Below are 18,783 nucleotides of genomic sequence, written 5' to 3'. Positions count from 1 at the left end.
GCATTTGGCTGCAGGGTGTGTCCCACCCACCACGGCCACCCAAAGCCTAGATTTTCACACAGTATACTGCCGTCCCAGGAGTTGCTTTCAGGGCACCTGAGTCCTTCCAGTTTTCCATTTCCTATATGTTTTTTTTTTAAAAATTGTCTTATCATCACTCCATGTTTGTTCGAGGAGTTCTGTGTTTATGGGAATAGTGCAGCGGAAGGAACGTTTGATGGGATGAATAATGAACGGTGGTTGGAGTGGATCGAAAAGCCCAAGTGTTGACACTGTAAGAGCCATTCTTTGGCTTAGATTGAATGTTCATGACACTTGTTCAGCGATTCATGGTGAATTCATTCACAACTCGTAAATTTACTAGAAAATGCCCTCCACTCTGAGACACTTCCCTCTTGAGTGAGAAGCTGGCAGTAGTGACACCAGTACATATTTTTTAAACTACTTTTGAATGAGGATTTCGTGACCCTTAAAAAATGTTACTGCAAAAGTGTCCTGTTTTGTTTTTGTTTTTTATTTTGAAAACGTGGTCACCTTAATCCCACATACATGTGTCTACAGGACCTAGTAAGGAATAGTTTGCTAAGATTCACCAAAATATTCAGGGCCCAATTTTCCCAGAGGAGAGTGAGGAATCCTTAAATACAATTAATTTTTTTCCCTTGTCTGCAGCTGATGATAAGTTTATGACTTTTGGCAGGAGTATTGATAACACTTGTAGTTTTAGCCTAGCTGGTGTAACATCAGAGTGTATTCATGTAAATGTCAATCCCTTTTTAAAAATAATCCTATTAAACTCTTTCCCTTGATAATATTCTCTAGGAGTGAGTTCCACAGATTAATTATTTGTGACTGTACAGAATTTTTATATCCATTTTACATTTAATCCCCCCTCATTCCCAGCAGTACAAACACAGATTTTTTTTTTTTACATGTAACCATAAACATAAGTATAGTGCTAGTAAAAGGTGTTGGCGCTAGATTGCCTTCACAGAGTTTCCCTGAACAGTGGGAATAGATGTGAGCAGGCAGGACCTTATTCCTTGAATTGTTCAGAAGAGATGTAGAGGAGGAAGGGTGTGTGGGCAGCTTGGAGAAAGCTAGAGGTAACCGGGGAGAGGGGGCGGTTCAGAAGGGGGTGTGATTCCTGGGTGGGAGTGAAAGTGGTTGGGAGTTGCTAGCAATTAATTAAAGCTGACAAGGTAGTTAAGTGTCGTTGTGCCCATTTTACAGCTGAGGAAACACCATTAGGGTCTGACCCTGTGAAATGCTGTGTGCACCTTCTGTTGAAATGTAGGAGCTGAGAGCGGGGTCAGTATAAGTCCTACGTATGAGAAGAAAGGTAAGCCAATCAATCTAAATGTTCCTCATAAAATATCAACTTAAAATTTTAAAAGACAAAATGATATAGCTCATTTCTAGAATCCAAGGGTCCTGAATAAGACTCCCAATATCAAGCTCCAAAGACTAGACAAACTACCTATGAAAGCAAATATAAATAGTATGGAGTGGTTCTAGAGATAATTTTTACATTTGGGGAAACATTATAAAAAGGAATGGGTCTCAGAACATTAGAGTACACTTTGAATTGAATTGCCTGAAACATCATTTTATTGTTGTTACCTTGGTCTTGGATAATTTAATGCATTTTAAGCTACTGATGCAATATCCCTACTATTCTGAGGTAACCCTATGAAAGGAGCAGGTAGACATGAAGTAAAAGTATGGCAGTGAATTAATGATTAAGTCAGATCTTCATGGACGTTCTTCCCACAGTGTGAGTTGGTAGGTCAAGGTTCCACATTATCATTCACACCTTTGGGATTTTCCTATTGATTACGTTCTCAGAAGTGAAGGAGACATTTTTCCATATAAGTTGCATGATGATGTGCTGCTCATTTTCCAGTCACTCTTCACAGATACCCTGATCTCCCATTCTACTTTTCTAATTTTATAGGCCTAATTCTGCAAACCTGTCAAGCGTGAAGTCTCTAGTCACATGAGTATCTCCATTACAGGCAATGGGACTAGTCACATGATGAAGCACTCTTGACATAGGGAAGATTTGCAAAATTGGGCCCTCGGTTCCCAGAAATAGTGGGAGGTAGCAGAGCTTAACAATCAGTGAAGTGGTAAAACTGAGCAGCAAGTAGAGGAAAGGCCAGTGGAAGGCGGATACCAAAAGAAATGCATGGATTTGCCGTGTGCACTTGGTTTCCAAATTCAGGATGTGAGTCTGTAATATTTGGCAGGACTGTGTGTTTAACAGATGGCAAGCATCCTACCTGCCCCAGTGAAAAAAATTCACACCTTTGTTTAATATTTAATTTTTATGTACATGCATAAAATATTCCCCAAAGATAGGATTAGCTGGAATACAGCCATATTCTATTAGTTGTCTTATGGCTTATGTACCCATCTTTTGTGAATGTAATGAACAGGAGATTTCTTCTGATTTTATGTAGTGTGTTTTTAGTGAGCAGATTCTTCCATTTCAAGCAGAAGGGGAACTTATATTTTTAAATAACAGAGCCTTGGAAGCAGCTGAACTGGTAATTTAGTGCTTTATATAAAAGTGGGCCATAAGGGAAGGAAGAACATTAAACTGCACGTGACTGGAACACTTCCAATATTTATACAGATGGTCATTGTAAGTGTTCAACTTTTATAGTAGGCCTGGATATTAGTCTCTTTCTTTTTTAATGGAAAGGAATTCCATTGCTGTATCTCTTCATGTCTATCCACATATTAATGGAGGCACAAGTACCCAGGGACTCCAATTCTTTATGCTTTGAAATAAGCTACTGGAATGAGAAACTGTGTGGAAGAAATAAACTCTTAATTGCACAGCATATTAAATTACTGTTTTATTTCTCTCCACACATGCTAACTATAAATAAAACAAAAGTCTCCGACAATCTGCCTGTGAGCTTTAAATCAGAGGAATATTGGATCTCTGTGTATCCACAATTGTCCAACTAAATTGGGAGACACTGGCTGTGCTCCCAGACTGAGCTCCTGGGGCTCTCTGGCAACAAAACTAAGCCATAAACACCAGATGCAGTATATCTAACAAAATTTAATATCAGCAGTTTCTACATTTGGCATTTCAGAAACACGGAGTTCATTTAAATGGTGCCAGAGGTTTATCTTTCCACCTGAATCGTTATAGCGGTACTACGAAATGTGTTGATTTGGGTCTTACTGACATTGTTTTCTTCTGGGTGCGTACAGTACATCCCAGCCCCGAGTGTGAGGTCATAGTCCTAGCTCTGTGCAGTATAAATCATTCCCATCTCAGCTTTTCCTTTAATAAACTTCTACCTTTTTAAGATAAAGACTGTAAAATGGATCCAGTGTTGGTCAGCACATACAAGCTTAGAGTACAAAGACTGGCTCTTTTCCACTGTTAGGAGTAAAGAAGTGACAGGCTGAGAGTTTTAACGAATTACAAATACCACAAAGACTATAATATGCATGTTTGAAAAGATCATGTTATTAGCTTGACAGCCTCTGCCAGGGCAATTTTACAGCTGTGCTCCTGGCTTGCAGCACATTTACTTTTCTCTGTCACTAACACTCTGGTGCCTAGTGCTCATTTAACACCCACAGGATTTTTTGGTCTGGTAAACAATAATTATTACTACTGATGAGGCCTGCTTGAAGTCCCCTTTTTTCACCAGTTATTTATTTATATTTACACACACACATGCTATGTGTTAAATATATCTCTGTTATTGTAATCTAAAATCAGCATCAAGAAGGTGGCAAATAAGGCTGGATCTTGTTCCTGTTGAAGTCAACAGCATTGAACAAGTTCAAAGGATGACGGATTTCACTGCTTCAGTGTTCAGTTAAAATGACTGTAGCGCTTACTCTATTATTTATGATTTTTAGTTTTGTTAAGTCTATTGGGAAACTGTTAAAACAGGCAATGACATTCTTGGTGCAGAAATAGGGAAGGTCCTTATGGTTCAGAGAGCTATCGTAAGCGTAAACATTTTGAGCCAGAAATTTATTTATACATAGAGCCTTTTACATTTACATCCATTTTAAGGCTTCTTTACATGTGTAAAGGGGCCTTTGTATAAATGAGAATCAGGCCCTTCATTTTTAAAATGTGGCTTTGGAACATCCATCAAAGGCTAACTTCTGCCATTGTTGGCACACTGTATATCTTAGGCCTGGTCTACACTACGAGTTTAGGTCGACTTTAGCAGCGTTAAATCGAATTAAGCCTGGACACGTTCACACGACGAAGCCCTTTCTTTCGACTTAAAGGGCCCTTTAAACCAGTTTCTTTACTCCACCTCCGACAAGGGGATTAGCGATAAAATCGGCCTTAGCGGGTCGGAATTGGGGTAGTGTGGACGGAATTCGACGTTATTGGCCTCCGGGAGCTATCCCACAGTGCTTCATTGTGACCGGTCTGGACAGCACTCTCAACTCAGATGCACTGACCAGGTAGACAGGAAAAGCCCCGCGAACGTTTGAATTTCATTTCCTGTTTGCTCAGCGTGGAGAGCACAGATGACCACGCAGAGCTCATCAGCACAGGTAACCGTGATGGAGTCCCAGGATCGCAAAAGAGCTCCATCATGGACCGAACGGGAGGTACGGGATCTGCTCGCCATATGGGGAGATGAATCAGTGCTAGCTGAACTCCGTAGCAGTAAACGAAATGGCAAAATATTAGAAAAGGTCTCCAAGGCCATGAAGGACAGAGGCCATAACAGGGACGCACAGCAGTGCCGCGTGAAAATTAAGGAGCTACGGCAAGCCTACCACAAAGCCAGAGAAGCAAACGGAAGGTCCGGGGCAGAGCCGCAAACATGCCGCTTCTACGAGGAGCTGCATGCCATTCTAGGAGGTGCAGCCACCACTACCCCAACCGTGTGCTATGACTCCCTCACTGGAGAAACACACAGGGAAGCGGGTTCGGGGTATGAGGAAGATGAGGATGGAGATAATGTAGATAGCTCACAGCAGCAAGGAAGCGGAGAAACCAGTTTCCCCAACAGCCAGGATATGTTTATCACCCTGGACCTGGAACCAGTAACCCCCGAACTCATCCAAGGCGTGCTCCCAGACCCTGAGGGCACACGGGGACCTCCGGTGAGTGTATCTTTGTAAATATTACACATGGTTTAAAAGCAAGCGTGTTTAATGATTAATGATTAATTTGCCCTGGCAATCGCGGCCAGTACAGCTACTGGAAAAGTCTGTTAACGTGTATGGGGATGGAGCGGAAATCCTCCAGGGACATCTCCAGAAAACTCTCCTTCATGTACTCCCAAAGCCTTTGCAAAAGGTTTCTGGGGAGGGCTGCCTTATCCCGTCCGCCATGGTAGGACACTTTACCACGCCAGGCCAGTAGCACGTAGTCTGGAATCATTGCATAACAAAGCATGGCAGCGTATGGTCCCGGTGTTTGCTGGCATGCAGACAACATCCATTCCTTATCGCTCTTTGTATCCTCAGGAGAGTGATATCATTCACGGTCACCTGGTTGAAATGGGGCGATTTTATTAAGAGGACATTCAGAGGTGCACCTTCCTGCTCTGCTGAACAGAAATATTCCCCGGTGTTAGCCACGCGGTGGGGGGGAGGGGTGAAGTGATCATCCCAGAGAATTGGGTGTGGGGGGGGGAGGGGAGTTAGTTGGGTTTGTGCTGCATGTTAACCCGGAAACCGCAGCCCCTCCTTTTACATTGCAAACCCATTTTAAATGGCCAACCCAATGGGTGCTTGGTATGGGAAATGAGAGCGCTACTGTTTGAAACCATTCCCACATGTTAAGAAGGTTAAAAAAGCCAAAAGACTGTGTCTTACCATGGCTGCCTGCAAGCCGAAATCTGTTGCCTGGCACTGCGTGAGTGATCTCTCACACCAAACCGGCAGGCCCTCAATATAAGAGGAAAAATGCGACCTTTTAACGAAAGCACATGTGCTGTGTAATGTGAACAGCAAAATTTAATGTGAAAGAGTGTACCCATTGTTCTCTAAAATGTGTCTTTTTTAACCACCTCTCCCTTCTCCTCCACCAGCTGCAAATGTTTCTCCTTCACAGAGGCTAGTGAAGATTAGAAGGAGAAAACGGAGGACGCGGGATGATATGTTCACGGAGCTCCAGATGTCCTCCCATGCTGAGAGAGCACAGCAGAATGCGTGGAGGCAGTCAATGTCAGACTACAGAAAAGCACAGTATGAACGAGAGGAGAGGTGGCGGGCTGAAGATGACAGGTGGTGTCAGCTTGCAGACAGAAGGCAAGAGTCGATGCTCCGGCTGCTGGAGCATCAAACTGATATGCTCCAGCATATGGTTGAGCTGCAGGAAAGGCAGCAGGAGCAGAGACCGCTGCTACAGCCCCTGTGTAACCAACAGCCCTCCTCCCCAAGTTCCATAGCCTCCTCACCCAGCCGCCCAAGAACACGGTGGGGGGGCCTCCGGCCACCCTGTCACTCCACCCCAGATGATTGCCCGAGCATCAGAAGGCTGGCCTTCAATAAGACTTAAAGTTTTAAACTGCAGTGTGTCCTTTTCCTTCCCTCCTCCCCCACCCATCCCGGGCTACCTTGGCAATTATCCCCCTAGTTGTGTGATGAATTAATAAAGAATGCATGAATGTGAAGTAACAATGACTTTATTGCCTCTGCAAGCGGTGCTTGAAGCGGGGAGGGGAGGGTGGGGTGGTTGGTTTACAGGGAAGTAGAGTGAACCGGGTGGGGGGGGGGGGCGGAGGGTTCATCAAGGAGAAACAAACAGAAGTTTCACACCGTAGCCTGGCCAGTCACAAAACTCGTTTTCAAAGCTTCTCTGATGCGCACCGCGCCCTGCTGTGCTCTTCTAACCGCCCTGGTGTCTGGCTGCGCCTCGGTACTGTGGACGCGGTCCGCCGACTAGAGCACTTAGAGCATTTTATGTGGGGACACACACAATCGGCTGTATACAACCGATTTCTATAAAACCGGCTTCTATAAATTCGACCTAATTTCATAGTGTAGACATACCCTTAAATCATGCTTCTCTACCACAACATCTGTATTAACATATGTATGTTTATGTTAGATCAGGGATCGGCAACCTTTGGCACACGGCTCGCCAGGGTAAGCACCCTGGCGGGCCGGGCAGGTTTGTTTACCTGCCGCGTTCGCAGGTTCGGCTGATCGTGGCTCCCACTGGCCGCGGTTCGCCGCTCCAGGCCAATGGGGGCTGCGGGAAGCGGCGCGGGACGAGGGATGTGCTGGCTGCCACTTCCCGCAGCCCCCATTGGCCTGGAATGGCGAACCGCAGCCAGTGGGAGCCACGATCGGCTGAACCTGCGGACGCAGCAGGTAAACAAACCGGCCCAGCCTGCTAGGGTGCTTACCCTGGCGAGCCGTGTGCCAAAGTTTGCCGACACGTGTTAGATTGTCTTCAAAATGCATAGACAAATTCAGCCCTCATTTAGACCTATGCCTCCTCACAGTCACAGGATTCTATAGCTACTTATAACCAAGGCCAGAATCCAGGCCACGGTGTCTACTCAGATTTATTTTTTTCCATTTGTACAAGATGGCTATCGGCAGTTCTGAAAGAAGCAAATCCACATCACGGTAGGGCTGGGCTATGCTCTTGGTGGGGAGCTATGCAGCGAGAATCCTTCTATCCAGTATTTTCCCCAGAAATTGAAATTAGATGGTGTGTTCAGATTTACAGGGGGGTGAGGGCCGAAGCGTGAGACTGTGAGGGTGAAGGTGGGTTGTATAGCACCATAGTAAAAACTGAAAAATGTTTGACGACCATTTTGTTAGATTTAACTCATGTTTTAAAATCATCACCCAAATTAAAGTTGGCTACCCAACTTACCTTCTATGAAGCACTAAATCTACATCATTCTTGGTTTCTTGTTGTAGTTTTGCACAGCTCTGTTAATGAACTTCTCTAATGCAGCATGTTCATCTTTGGTGGCTTCTTGTGTGTCCGGTACTTCCAGTCCTTCAATTGATATGCTCATTAGTTCGTTCACATGATCGGGCAGAATGTGACTTCTTTCAGAACACACAATTCTATTCAATGACAAAAAAGAATGCTCAATTGTAGCTGTTGGGACTCGGAGTAGCAAGAGATGAATTCCTGCTTCTTTCATCCCAGAAAACATAGCATGAAGATCAGGTTGAGCCACTAGTGATGATAAGAAAAGAAGCTGAAGTCAAATCTTCATTCATGCGTCGTATGACATTTCACTCTGTATTAAAATTCTCTGTTTTGTCCTGATCACATGGCAGCCCCATTGCTGGTAGTGCCTCACTCCACTCAACTGTTAGTGTTTTATAAGACAGGCTTCTGTAAAAGCTACGTAGAGGTTGAGTAGAATCCAGAAGTTGCTGATGTAGATTTGTAAGGATCAAGTCTGTGTACTTTTTCAGCTGGCTTAACAAACACTTCTTGTCCTCTTCATTTAAGGATTCGATATAAGTGCCTTCATTAGTCAACTTTTAGACTGAAGTCTTCGATTTTTCCAGTATGTTTTCAATGGATAACTCTCTGATCCAAGTGTAGCTTCTGTTGCTGGACAAAGATCTACTACTATTTTAGCAGATACTTGGATGGCATTCTTTAATGATCCAAATGGTTTCAACAGTAGCCTTCAAGAGAGAGACTGGTGATTGTCTTCTCTGAATGTAGTAGCAAAAGTAGTCCACCAGCCTCACTACTTAGATCCATCCCTTCTTGGTAGATACTTTCCAAAGCCAGCAATAACAGATGCAGTATTTTAAGACAATAGCCAAGATCACTCATGAGAAAGCCAGTGGATTTTCCCAGGTTGGACTAATTTGAACTTTAGTTCCAGAGCATCTTCTATTTTTTCCAAGATGTTCAGTCTTTTTGGATTCTCGTTGAAAAGAGTATAATGAAGACATTAAATTTATGGCTTTTTTTAAAGATTCTGTGGCTCGTACTAGTGCTAGTTGGAGTAGATCATAGAATCATAGGACTGGAAGGGACCTTGAGAGGTCTTCTAGTCCAGTCCCCTGCACTCAAGGCAGGACTAAGTATTATCAAGACCATCTCTGACAGGCGATTGTCTAACCTGCTCTTAAAAACCTCCAATGACAGATTCCACAACCTCCCTAGGCAATTTATTCCAGCACTTAACTTCCTAACTGTCAAGGAAGTTTTTCCTAATGTCCAACCTAAACCTCCCTGGTTGCAATTTAAGCCCATTGCTTCTTGTCCTATCTTCAGAGGGTAAAGAGAACCATTTTTCTCCTTCCTCCTTGTAGCAACCTTTTATGTATTGAAAACTGGCATCAAGTTCCCCCATAGTCTTCTCTTCTCCAGACTAAACAAACCCAATTCTTTCAATCTTTCCTCATAGGTCATATTTTCTAGACCTTTAATCATTTTTGTTGCTCTCCTTTGGACTTTCTCCAATTTGTCCACATCTTTCTTGAAATGTGGCACCCAGAACGGGATACAATACTCCACTTGAGGCCTTATCAACACAAAGTAGAGTGGAAGAATTCCTTCTTGTGTCTTGCTTACAACACTCCTGCTAATACATTCCAGAATGATGTTTTCTTTTTTTGCAACAGTGTTACACTGTTGACTCATATTTAGCTTGTGATCCACTATGATCCCCGGATCCCTTTCCGCAGTACTCCTTCTAGGCAGTCATTTCCCATTTTGTATGTCTGCAAGTGATTGTCCATTCCTAAGTGGAGTACTTTGCATTTCTGCTTATTGATTTCATCCTATAAACTTCAGACCATTTCTCCAGTTTGTCCAGATCATTTTCAATTTTAATCCTATTCCCCAAAGCACTTGCAACTCCTCACAGCTTGGTATTGGCTGCAAACTTTATAAGTGTACTCCCTCTGTCATTATCTTAAACATTGATGAAGATATTGAACTGAACCAGACCTAGGACCAGTCCCTACGGGTCCCCCCTTGATATGCCCTTCCAGCTTGACTGTGAACCACTGATAACTATTCTCTGGAAATGGTTTTCCAACCAGTTATGCTGCCACCTTATAGTAGCTCTATCTAGGTTGTATTTCCCTAGTTTGTTTATGAGAAGGTCATGTGAGACAGTATAATAAGCCTTACTAAAGTCAAGATACACCACATCTTCTGCTTTCCCCCCCATCCACATCCCTCCCATTGTTACCCTGTCAAAGAAAGCTATTAGGTTGGTTCGTCACCATTTGTTCTTGACAAGTCCATGCTGACTGTTACTTATCACATTATTATCTTCTAGGTGTTTGCCAATTAATGGAGTCAAAAATTAAGCAATCATCTTTCTGGGTACTGAAGTTAAGATGGCCTCTGCGGTGTGTATAGAAGATATTAGGATTACATTTTTCTCAGAGCAAAGCTTGTACTCCACCATGTCTTCCAGAGAAGTTTGCAGCTTCATCAAATGCACAAGCAGCCATCTGTTTGGGGTCCAATTTACAAGCATTTAACTCTTCTAAGATGTGGGTTGTCAGAGATACAGCCGATGTGTTTTCTATAACCTGAAGATCTAGAAATGCATCTACTGGCCTGCCACTGACATCAAGGTAATATACACAATGACTTAATACTTGACACCCATTTGCATCGGTGCATTCATTCATCAGCCATGAATGCAAATTTTTTTAAGGTCATGAGAGAGTTCTTCATTTTTTTTTTCAACTGCTGAGTCTTTCACTGTTGCACCATGTGCTTCTAACCAATCAGTTGAGTTTCTTGCAGAAAGATAGTGAGCATTTGCTGGTCTTGTTCAGAACCAGAGTCCAACTCAGGGTTAACAAGTGACAATGCACCTAACATTGGCCTCCTGTTTGTAGCATGTGGTATCTCTTGCTTAAATGGAAAGTATGATGCGACAGCCATGTTTGTTCACATAAACTGTGTTGTGTCTCCAGCATTCTTAACAGCCTCATAAATTACTTCTAAAATTGGCTATTACAGTGACTGGCTTATAAGGCTTTCTGCATGTGGATGCAGTCCAGAGGCTTGGTGTTTTGCAGCCTTTTCATGTAGTTTGTCAGCATTGGCTTGCTGATTGGTTTGGCAAATCAAGCTCCTCCACTTTTACCAATTGTAGCAGTGGGAAGCTTTCCTTCTTCATAAGCTTTTTTGCAAGAGGTGCACCAATAGCCATCTTTTGTAACTTCCATAAATGGGAAAAGTTTGACCTACTAACATCAGGAACTGTCTTTAGGTTGTGGAGACACTGTTTCTTCAGTAGGTAGCTGTATTTGTGCTTAGGGCTGCTCGGATGTAGATACGCCACTTAAACTTTCAGATGACATGTTGGTATATTGTTGATGTGTTCTTCATCTTGCTTGGTTTGACCACTGGTCGCAGGGGATGGGGGAGTTCAAGGGTGTGTGTAGGGAAATCCCTGCTTCTGTCCAGGCTGTGAAACCACTTTGAAGCCCTAAATTGCAGTAGGGAGGGAGGAAAGTGGGAGGATCTGCATAGCAGCAAATCCTGTAGGCCGCCCCCCCCCCCCCCGTGGCCCGCCCCATGAATAGAGTAGAGAAGGAGCTATAGTGGATCTGAGCTCCACATCATGTTGGGGTGTGCATCTCCTGTATGACCCCAATAAATGTTGCCCCTTGCACATCAGAACCACACCAATCTCATGATTGCAAGGACCAGTACAACATGATTCCCTCTGTGCAGGAAGAATCAAGAAGCTTTACTTGTGTTCTACACAGCCACTTATGCAGAATGCTTCTTGGGAGCTGTGCTTTGAGAGTGCTAGGAGAGAGAGTGTTCTGTTTTATTACAGACTCCAAACACAATGGTTAAATACACAATGTTTAAAAATCTCCCTCCAAACTGACATACATCAGAGTGTGTGATTAAAACCATGCAAGGACTGGAGGCAGAGCAGATTGTGCCCCTGCAGCCGGTGGAGACGGATCACTGCAAACCATGCGTTATGCACAAACATGGCAAAAAGGTCAGGCCTAGGTCCTAAATAAACAATGCAGGAGAACAATTGTAATCTGATTGCTTAAAAAAACATAAGGCAAAGAGGACTATTTTATACTTAGGTAAGGAAATACTTACGGGGTTAGGCCAGCATTTTTTCAAACCTAAATCTATATGTAGGCATCTGTGTTAAATGGCTTAATTTTCAAAAATGCTGAGTACACAGAACACCCATGACTTCAGTGGGAATTGCAGGTGTTCAGCATCCTGAAAATCAGACCAGTTAGATGCTTACATTTGGATTTGGTTCCTGAAATATAGGTTCTTAACTAATAGCAAACTCTCAGGTGTCTTGTTTGCTGACTAGTCTATACTGAGTAGATTTTCTTTAACCGTGCTTTATTCCTGCACCTACAGTTCCTCTTTATGTTCCAATAAAGATTTTTGAGAGTGCCTGAAAATCCCGTAAGAGGCACTGTCTATGGCTGAGGCATGCCAGTAGAATGCTAGTTCAAAGCCTCTAATTTAAAACATAATTGGCTAAATTCTGCTCTCAGTTACATCAATGCAATGCCACTGAAACCAAGGGGATTGCACCAGTGTAACCAGGATTTGGCTATTTGTTTTTGTTCTACAATCAATAAATTGGGTTCTTCTTCTTCTTCTTCTATGGTACCTTGTGTCCATACAAAGCAAACTTGGTCAAAGTTCCCATCAAGTGGTGCAGGAGCAAGACCGTAACAACTCATTAAGTTCCCGAAAGAGTATTAGTCCTGTCCAGTCGTCTCTCTTATTTTAAATGATAAGTTATTTGGGGGATGGACTACTACATATGTGTACAGTGTGTAGCACAATAGTACCTAGCTCTTACATAGTGCTTTCCATCAGTAGATCTAAAAGCACTTCACAACCATTAATGTATTTATCATCACCCCTGTGAGGTCTTGAAGTGCTAATGTCCTCATTTTGAACATAAGAACGGCCATACTGGGCCAGCCCAAAGGTCCATCTAGCCCAGTGTCCTGTCTTCTGACAGTGGCCAATGCCAGGTGTCCCAGAGGGAATGAACAGAACAGGTAATCATCAAGTGATCCATCCCGTTGCCCATTCCCAGCTTCTGGCAGACAGAGGCCAGGACACCATCCCCGCCCATCCTGGCTAATTGATAGAGCCATTGATGGATCTATCCTCCATGAATATACCCTGTTATAGTCTTGGCCTTCACAACATCCTTTGGCAAAAAGTTCCACAGGTTGACTGTGTGTTGCGTGAAGAAATTCTTTTGCAGATGGGGAACTGAGGTTCACAGAGGCTAAGTGATTTATCCAAGGTCACACAGGAAGTCTGTGGCAGAGCAGGGAATTGCAGCCTGGTGTCCCAAGTCCTAGGCTACTGCCCTAACCACTGAACCATCCTTCCCTACTGTGAGGCCTTGATCTCACCTGTGGCACTTGATGCTACTGTAATGTGACTAATTAACTATACAACCTGCCATCTTCCAAGGTATAAAAACCTCCACATACTTCTGAAGACCTTCCTGGTCTTGTACAACAAAAATCTGTAAACTACCAGAAAAGTCTGTGGGGAAAGTCAAGATAATGAGTGCTCTTGAACTGGGAACATGGAGTTTACAAACAAGTGATCATTTTCTGGAAATAGTGAATGGAATCTGCACTCCACCTTGTTCTCTTGGATACAGGGGCGGCTCCAGGCACCAGCACAGCAAGTGTGTGCCTGGGGCGGCAAGCCGCAGAGGGCGGCATGCCAGTCGCCGTGAGGGCAGCAGTCAGGCAGCCTTTGGCGGCATGCCTGCGGGAGGCCCGTGGCTTTGGCGGCAATTCGGTGGCGGGTACGCCGAAGGCGTGGGACCGGCAGATCACCCGCAGATACGCTGCCAAATCCGCGTGACCAGTGGACCGCCCGCAGGCATGCCGCCGAAGGCCGCCTGACTGCCGTGCTTGGGGCAGCAAAAAACATAGAGCCGCCCCTGCTTGGATATGGAGGTAAGATTAAACACCTAACCCAGAGTGCTGTGTGTTCTTGCTGTTCTCTGAAACTGTTTACGACAGGACTCTGAAAAGAAACTCTCTCCCATTCCGACTTTATCAACAGGATCTTGCCTGCTTTTGTGAACTATTGACTGCACAGCTGCAGATGTAGATTATAGCAGCGTATTGGGTCATAAACATTAAGCTAGTACAGGAACTCTTATTAGAAACACACTGAATTCTTGGACAATTCAACCCACGTCCCAATAAAACGCAGTTGTAAAGAGAGGTTTCTAAACCTCAGTTATTAGATCAAGAGACAAGTACATGAGCACATTTTAAATATATAGCTCAAGGGGTTCTTAGCATGGCTCTGACCTTTCATGCCTGAGCTATTGGGAAAGTTGAAGACTGTATTGAAGTAGCACTATACATTGACTTTCTACTTTAATTTGAGTTAATTCACTTTGGGTCAGACTCACTCCAGTCCACTGCTGTAACGTCACTGAAGCTGTAATGGGGTAATAGAGAACTTTTCCGTATGTGTTTTAGGTACTCTCTTGATTTGGGCCAAATATATGCCACACAACCCTGATCATCCAGAGGCAATGAAAAGGGAGAGTAGATATTAGCAATTCACTGGATTTGGTAGTTCTAATTTTAGGGTGACCAGATGTCCCGATTTTTGGGTCTTTTTCTTATATAGGCTCCTATTACCCCCCCATCCCAATTTTTCACATTTGCTGTCTGGTCACCCAATCTAATTTGTATTATTAAAAAATCATGGGATAGAGCCTCATCTAGTGTAAACTGATCTCTCTCCATTGATTTTGATGGAGCCAGGTAAATTTACACCAGATGAGCTCTGACCCTACAGTGCGAAGACTTTCTCCTCTTCTAAGAAACAGAGACGCTTTAGTGGGCCGAAAATTACAAGGGGATTAATACATTAGAAAAGTTTCAGTAGCCTTTGTAAATTGCCTGTTCCAGTACCGAACAGCCTTCATTGATCATGCCTAAAGGTCTGTGTCATTTATTCTTTCCTTGAGTATTAAACATGGCAACCTACTGCAGTGTACTAGAATTCATGATTGATAGTCCTGTCCTGTTAGGATAATTAGAAACTTGCCACTCTCTGATTAATGGAGGCCTTGAGAGACCTGAATATGATTAACTTCATAAATATATGTTATGAAATCATGGCCAGTGGTCTAGCACTAATGTATTTTTCCCTAAAGGACAGTATGTGCTAACACAGAAATAGGAGAAAACACAGTGCCAGGCATAGAAAGGCATTCAGGAGTAAAAGGAAAATCCTTAAAGGCTGGAGTCTAACTCAAAGAATTTCTTTAATTCCCTTTCAGAATTAGATCATCTTTTTTGCTCTCTCTCTTCTAAATTTAATTACTTTCCTAGATGCACCAAAATGCATATCACATTTGTACACGACACAGTGTACCGTCTCCCTCTGAGCCAGGTTTTCTTTTACTGCAGTGGTTCTCAAACTTTTGTACGGGTGACCCCTTTCACACAGCAAGCCTCTGAGTGCGACCCCCCCCTTATAAATTTAAAAACCCTTTTTTATATATTTAACACCATTATAAATGCTGGAGGCAAAGCGGGGTTTCGGGTGGAGGTTGACAGCTCGCAACTCCCCCATGTAATAACCTCGCGACTCCCTGTGGGGTCCCGACCCCCAGTTTGAGAACTGCTGTTTTACTGTATGCAGGTGAATTCACTTATACGAAGGCATCAAACTGGTTGAAGAACACTAGATGTTTGCCTTTGCATAGTGAAATCCTTGGGTAGCTGTTGACGTGGTTCCTATGCTGCCACCTCAGAGCATTTTTTGCAGTGAACATGGCTGGTGGAAAGGATGTAGCTGGAGTTTTCCTGCATCCTGCTGATCCTTGTCTGCTGGAACAGCTCCTGGGAGCCTCTGGTAGCTGGCACAAAGTAAAGTAGCCTTCAGGCTGCTCCAACTTGTATAAGGGACTGGGCCTACCACCTGGCTTAGAGACACTTTTGCCTCCTCACCCCAGCTCAGCCAGTCTGAAGAATCGGATTCCCCTGAATCTTGCTCTAATCATAGGCACCGACTTCCCCTCTTTCCCATGAGTGCTCGACCCCCAATCTACCCCCGGCCCCGCCCCCATTCCAACCCCTTCCCCAAAGTCCCCGCCCCAACTGTGCCCCCTCCCTGTCCCTATTCCAACTCCTTCCCCAAATCTTCGCCCCAGCCCCGCCTCTTCCCCGCCTCCTCCCCTGAGCGCGCCACGTTCCCGCTCCTTCCCTTCCCTCTGCTGTTTGGCGGCAGCTGGGCAGGAAATGCTGGGAGGCAGGCGGAGGAAGAGGAGGAGGTGGGCTGGGGTGTGAGGGGAGCTTGGCTGCTAGTGGGTGCAGAGCACCCACTAATTTTTCCCCGTGGGTGCTCCAGCCCCGGAGCACCCATGGAGTCGGCACCTATGGTTCTAATCACAAAATCACACTCCACATTTAGTTCTTAAGTCCTCATAATGACAGATAGAATTAACCTGTGTCATAACCACTGTAGTCTTTGGATCAAATGACTTGTGGTATTTCCATTGCTTTTACAATACACTCTCTTTCCTCTGCAGCAGAGAACTCCTGTTAGACCAATATTTTGTTGCTATTTATACAGTATGCATTTTAAGGGGAAAGGTGCCAAGGTGAACTTAATTTCAGAATGTCGCATTACTAAAGAAAAAAGTATTCATCACCTACTGTTTCTGCTGGGATAAGCAGAAGGCTTTAATTTCTTAGGGCTAATTTATTTCTGTAAAATGGACAGCAGCAAGGGTAGAAATACTTTCAATTCTCAGCTTGATAAAGGCCTCAATTCAGCACAGCACTGCACACTTTGCTGAAGATGGATGGACTAAGCACATCATTAGATTTGAAGTGCAAGAGGGACCTTGACCTCTTGTCTAACGCAAGCCATGAATTTCACCCATTAATTTCTGCATCTAGTTTAGTAACTCGGAATGGAATTAGAGCATATTTCTTAGAAAGACATCCAGTCTCGATGTTTAGAGTAAAGCATATGCTTAAGGACCTTGCTGATTCAGGGCTAAATACGTAAAGGATTTTTGATACACTAATTCACTGGGGGTAGATAGATGATTAGATGTGACTACTCAGCACATAGGAGTTGATTAGCTCCCACTGAAATCAATTACCAATTCCCTTTGACATCAGTGGGACCAGAATCAGGTCCCAACTTTAAGCATTGCTAAGAAACCCAGTGTAAGGATGAGGGGAAGAAGAAGTCAAGGCATATATCCACTTGGTGAAAAAGGTGAAAACCCCTATAGGGTTTTTGGTTTTGTTGCTTTTCAGGTAAACTTTAAAAAAAAACCCAACTAACCGAGCACACTTACCAAGAAATAACCATTTAAAAAACAGTTTGTTTACCCCCCTCTGGACCCTGACTTTAAACATGGCTTTCATCACTTTTGCGCACACAGATAGGAATCTGCAGGCTGGGCACTTGCACAGCTAGCTTTTTGCAAATACTCTTCTGCACATGCAAGTATAGGTGTAAATTTTCAAAAGTGACTCATGATTTTGGTTGCCTTAATTTTTGGGTACCCAACTTGAGATACTTTACAGAGGCCTGATTTTCAGAAAGTGCTGAGCATCTGTGCCTTCTGATAGTCTGACCCCTTTAAGTTGTCTGAAGTTAGGCAGCCAAAACACTGAAGTGCCTAAAATCATGAATCTGAAAATGTAGGGTTATTTTTATAAATAAAAGTCCATGTATTATTCCCACTATTGTTCCTTTGATTTATGGCAAAGAGTCATAAGAGAATGATGGGTAACTTGAAGCCAGATCCTGAAAATGCTTATAAATAGTTCCTTTTTTATGTGTGTAGCCCCAGTGATTTCAGTAGGATTATTCACCCGAGTATGGATTACCAGTCTGAGTGTTTTCAAGATCTAGCTCTCAGTTATCACTTAATGCCAAAATTGTCAAGCCACTTTCAATACTCTCTGCTGTGGTGGTTTGAAGAACTGATGATGACACCTTAAGGTTATACAATGGAAAGTCAAGGATCCAAAAATGTATTGCAGTGTTTTTGCTTTGGGCAGTTAGCTCTCTGGTCCTAAGGAGCAAGCTGAAAATTTTCCAATAGCCTCAAGAAATTTTTCTAGCAAGTATCGAGCTTGAATGGCTTGAAGCAGGGAAATCTGAGAGACGTGGGCATTAAAACAAAAGAGGAAATAGTTGCTTGCAATTCTGTCTTGTGAGAGAGTGAAGAATCTGGATTCTGATTATGTAAATTCTGAGACGACAGGGAAATAAAAGCTGACTATTAAACTTTTTAATGGCAAAGTTACTTAACACACAAATCACTCTCTCATTTCACTGAGCTTGGAATGAGAAAAAGCAGTCGCTTGGTCTAGTTTTCCAATATATCTGTAGACAAGACCAAAAGTTGGTAGTCTGCAGGAAAAAGAAGTAAACTTGGCAGATCCACTGCCGCTAATAAGTTGCACTTGCTTGTCATTAGTTTTGCATACTTGCCGTTGTACAAACCCTTATATTCGTTGTTGTTTTCGACGCTACTCATTGTAACAATAAAACTGAATCCAAAATTGTCTTCCAAGGCCTGTGTACACATAGGAAATTTGCATTGCTTTCCTGTTTGAGCTCATAGCTCCATGCTGGCTGGCTGTCAAAACAGGGAGGATGGCAACATAGGGAAGGTGGTAGGAAAAAACTGTTATGGGCCAGATCTTCCGTTGATTCAATCAGTGGAGCTGCACTACTCTGTAATAGAACTAAGCAGTTGAGGATGTGGCCCTGGACCTTGCAATTCTGGAGTAGTTTTGCTCTGTATTGCCCTCGCTGAA

The sequence above is a fragment of the Emys orbicularis genome, chromosome 3 (assembly GCF_028017835.1).
Source record: "Emys orbicularis isolate rEmyOrb1 chromosome 3, rEmyOrb1.hap1, whole genome shotgun sequence".
In the NCBI taxonomy this organism is placed as follows: domain Eukaryota; kingdom Metazoa; phylum Chordata; order Testudines; family Emydidae; genus Emys; species Emys orbicularis.
This window is presented reverse-complemented; position numbering follows the sequence as displayed.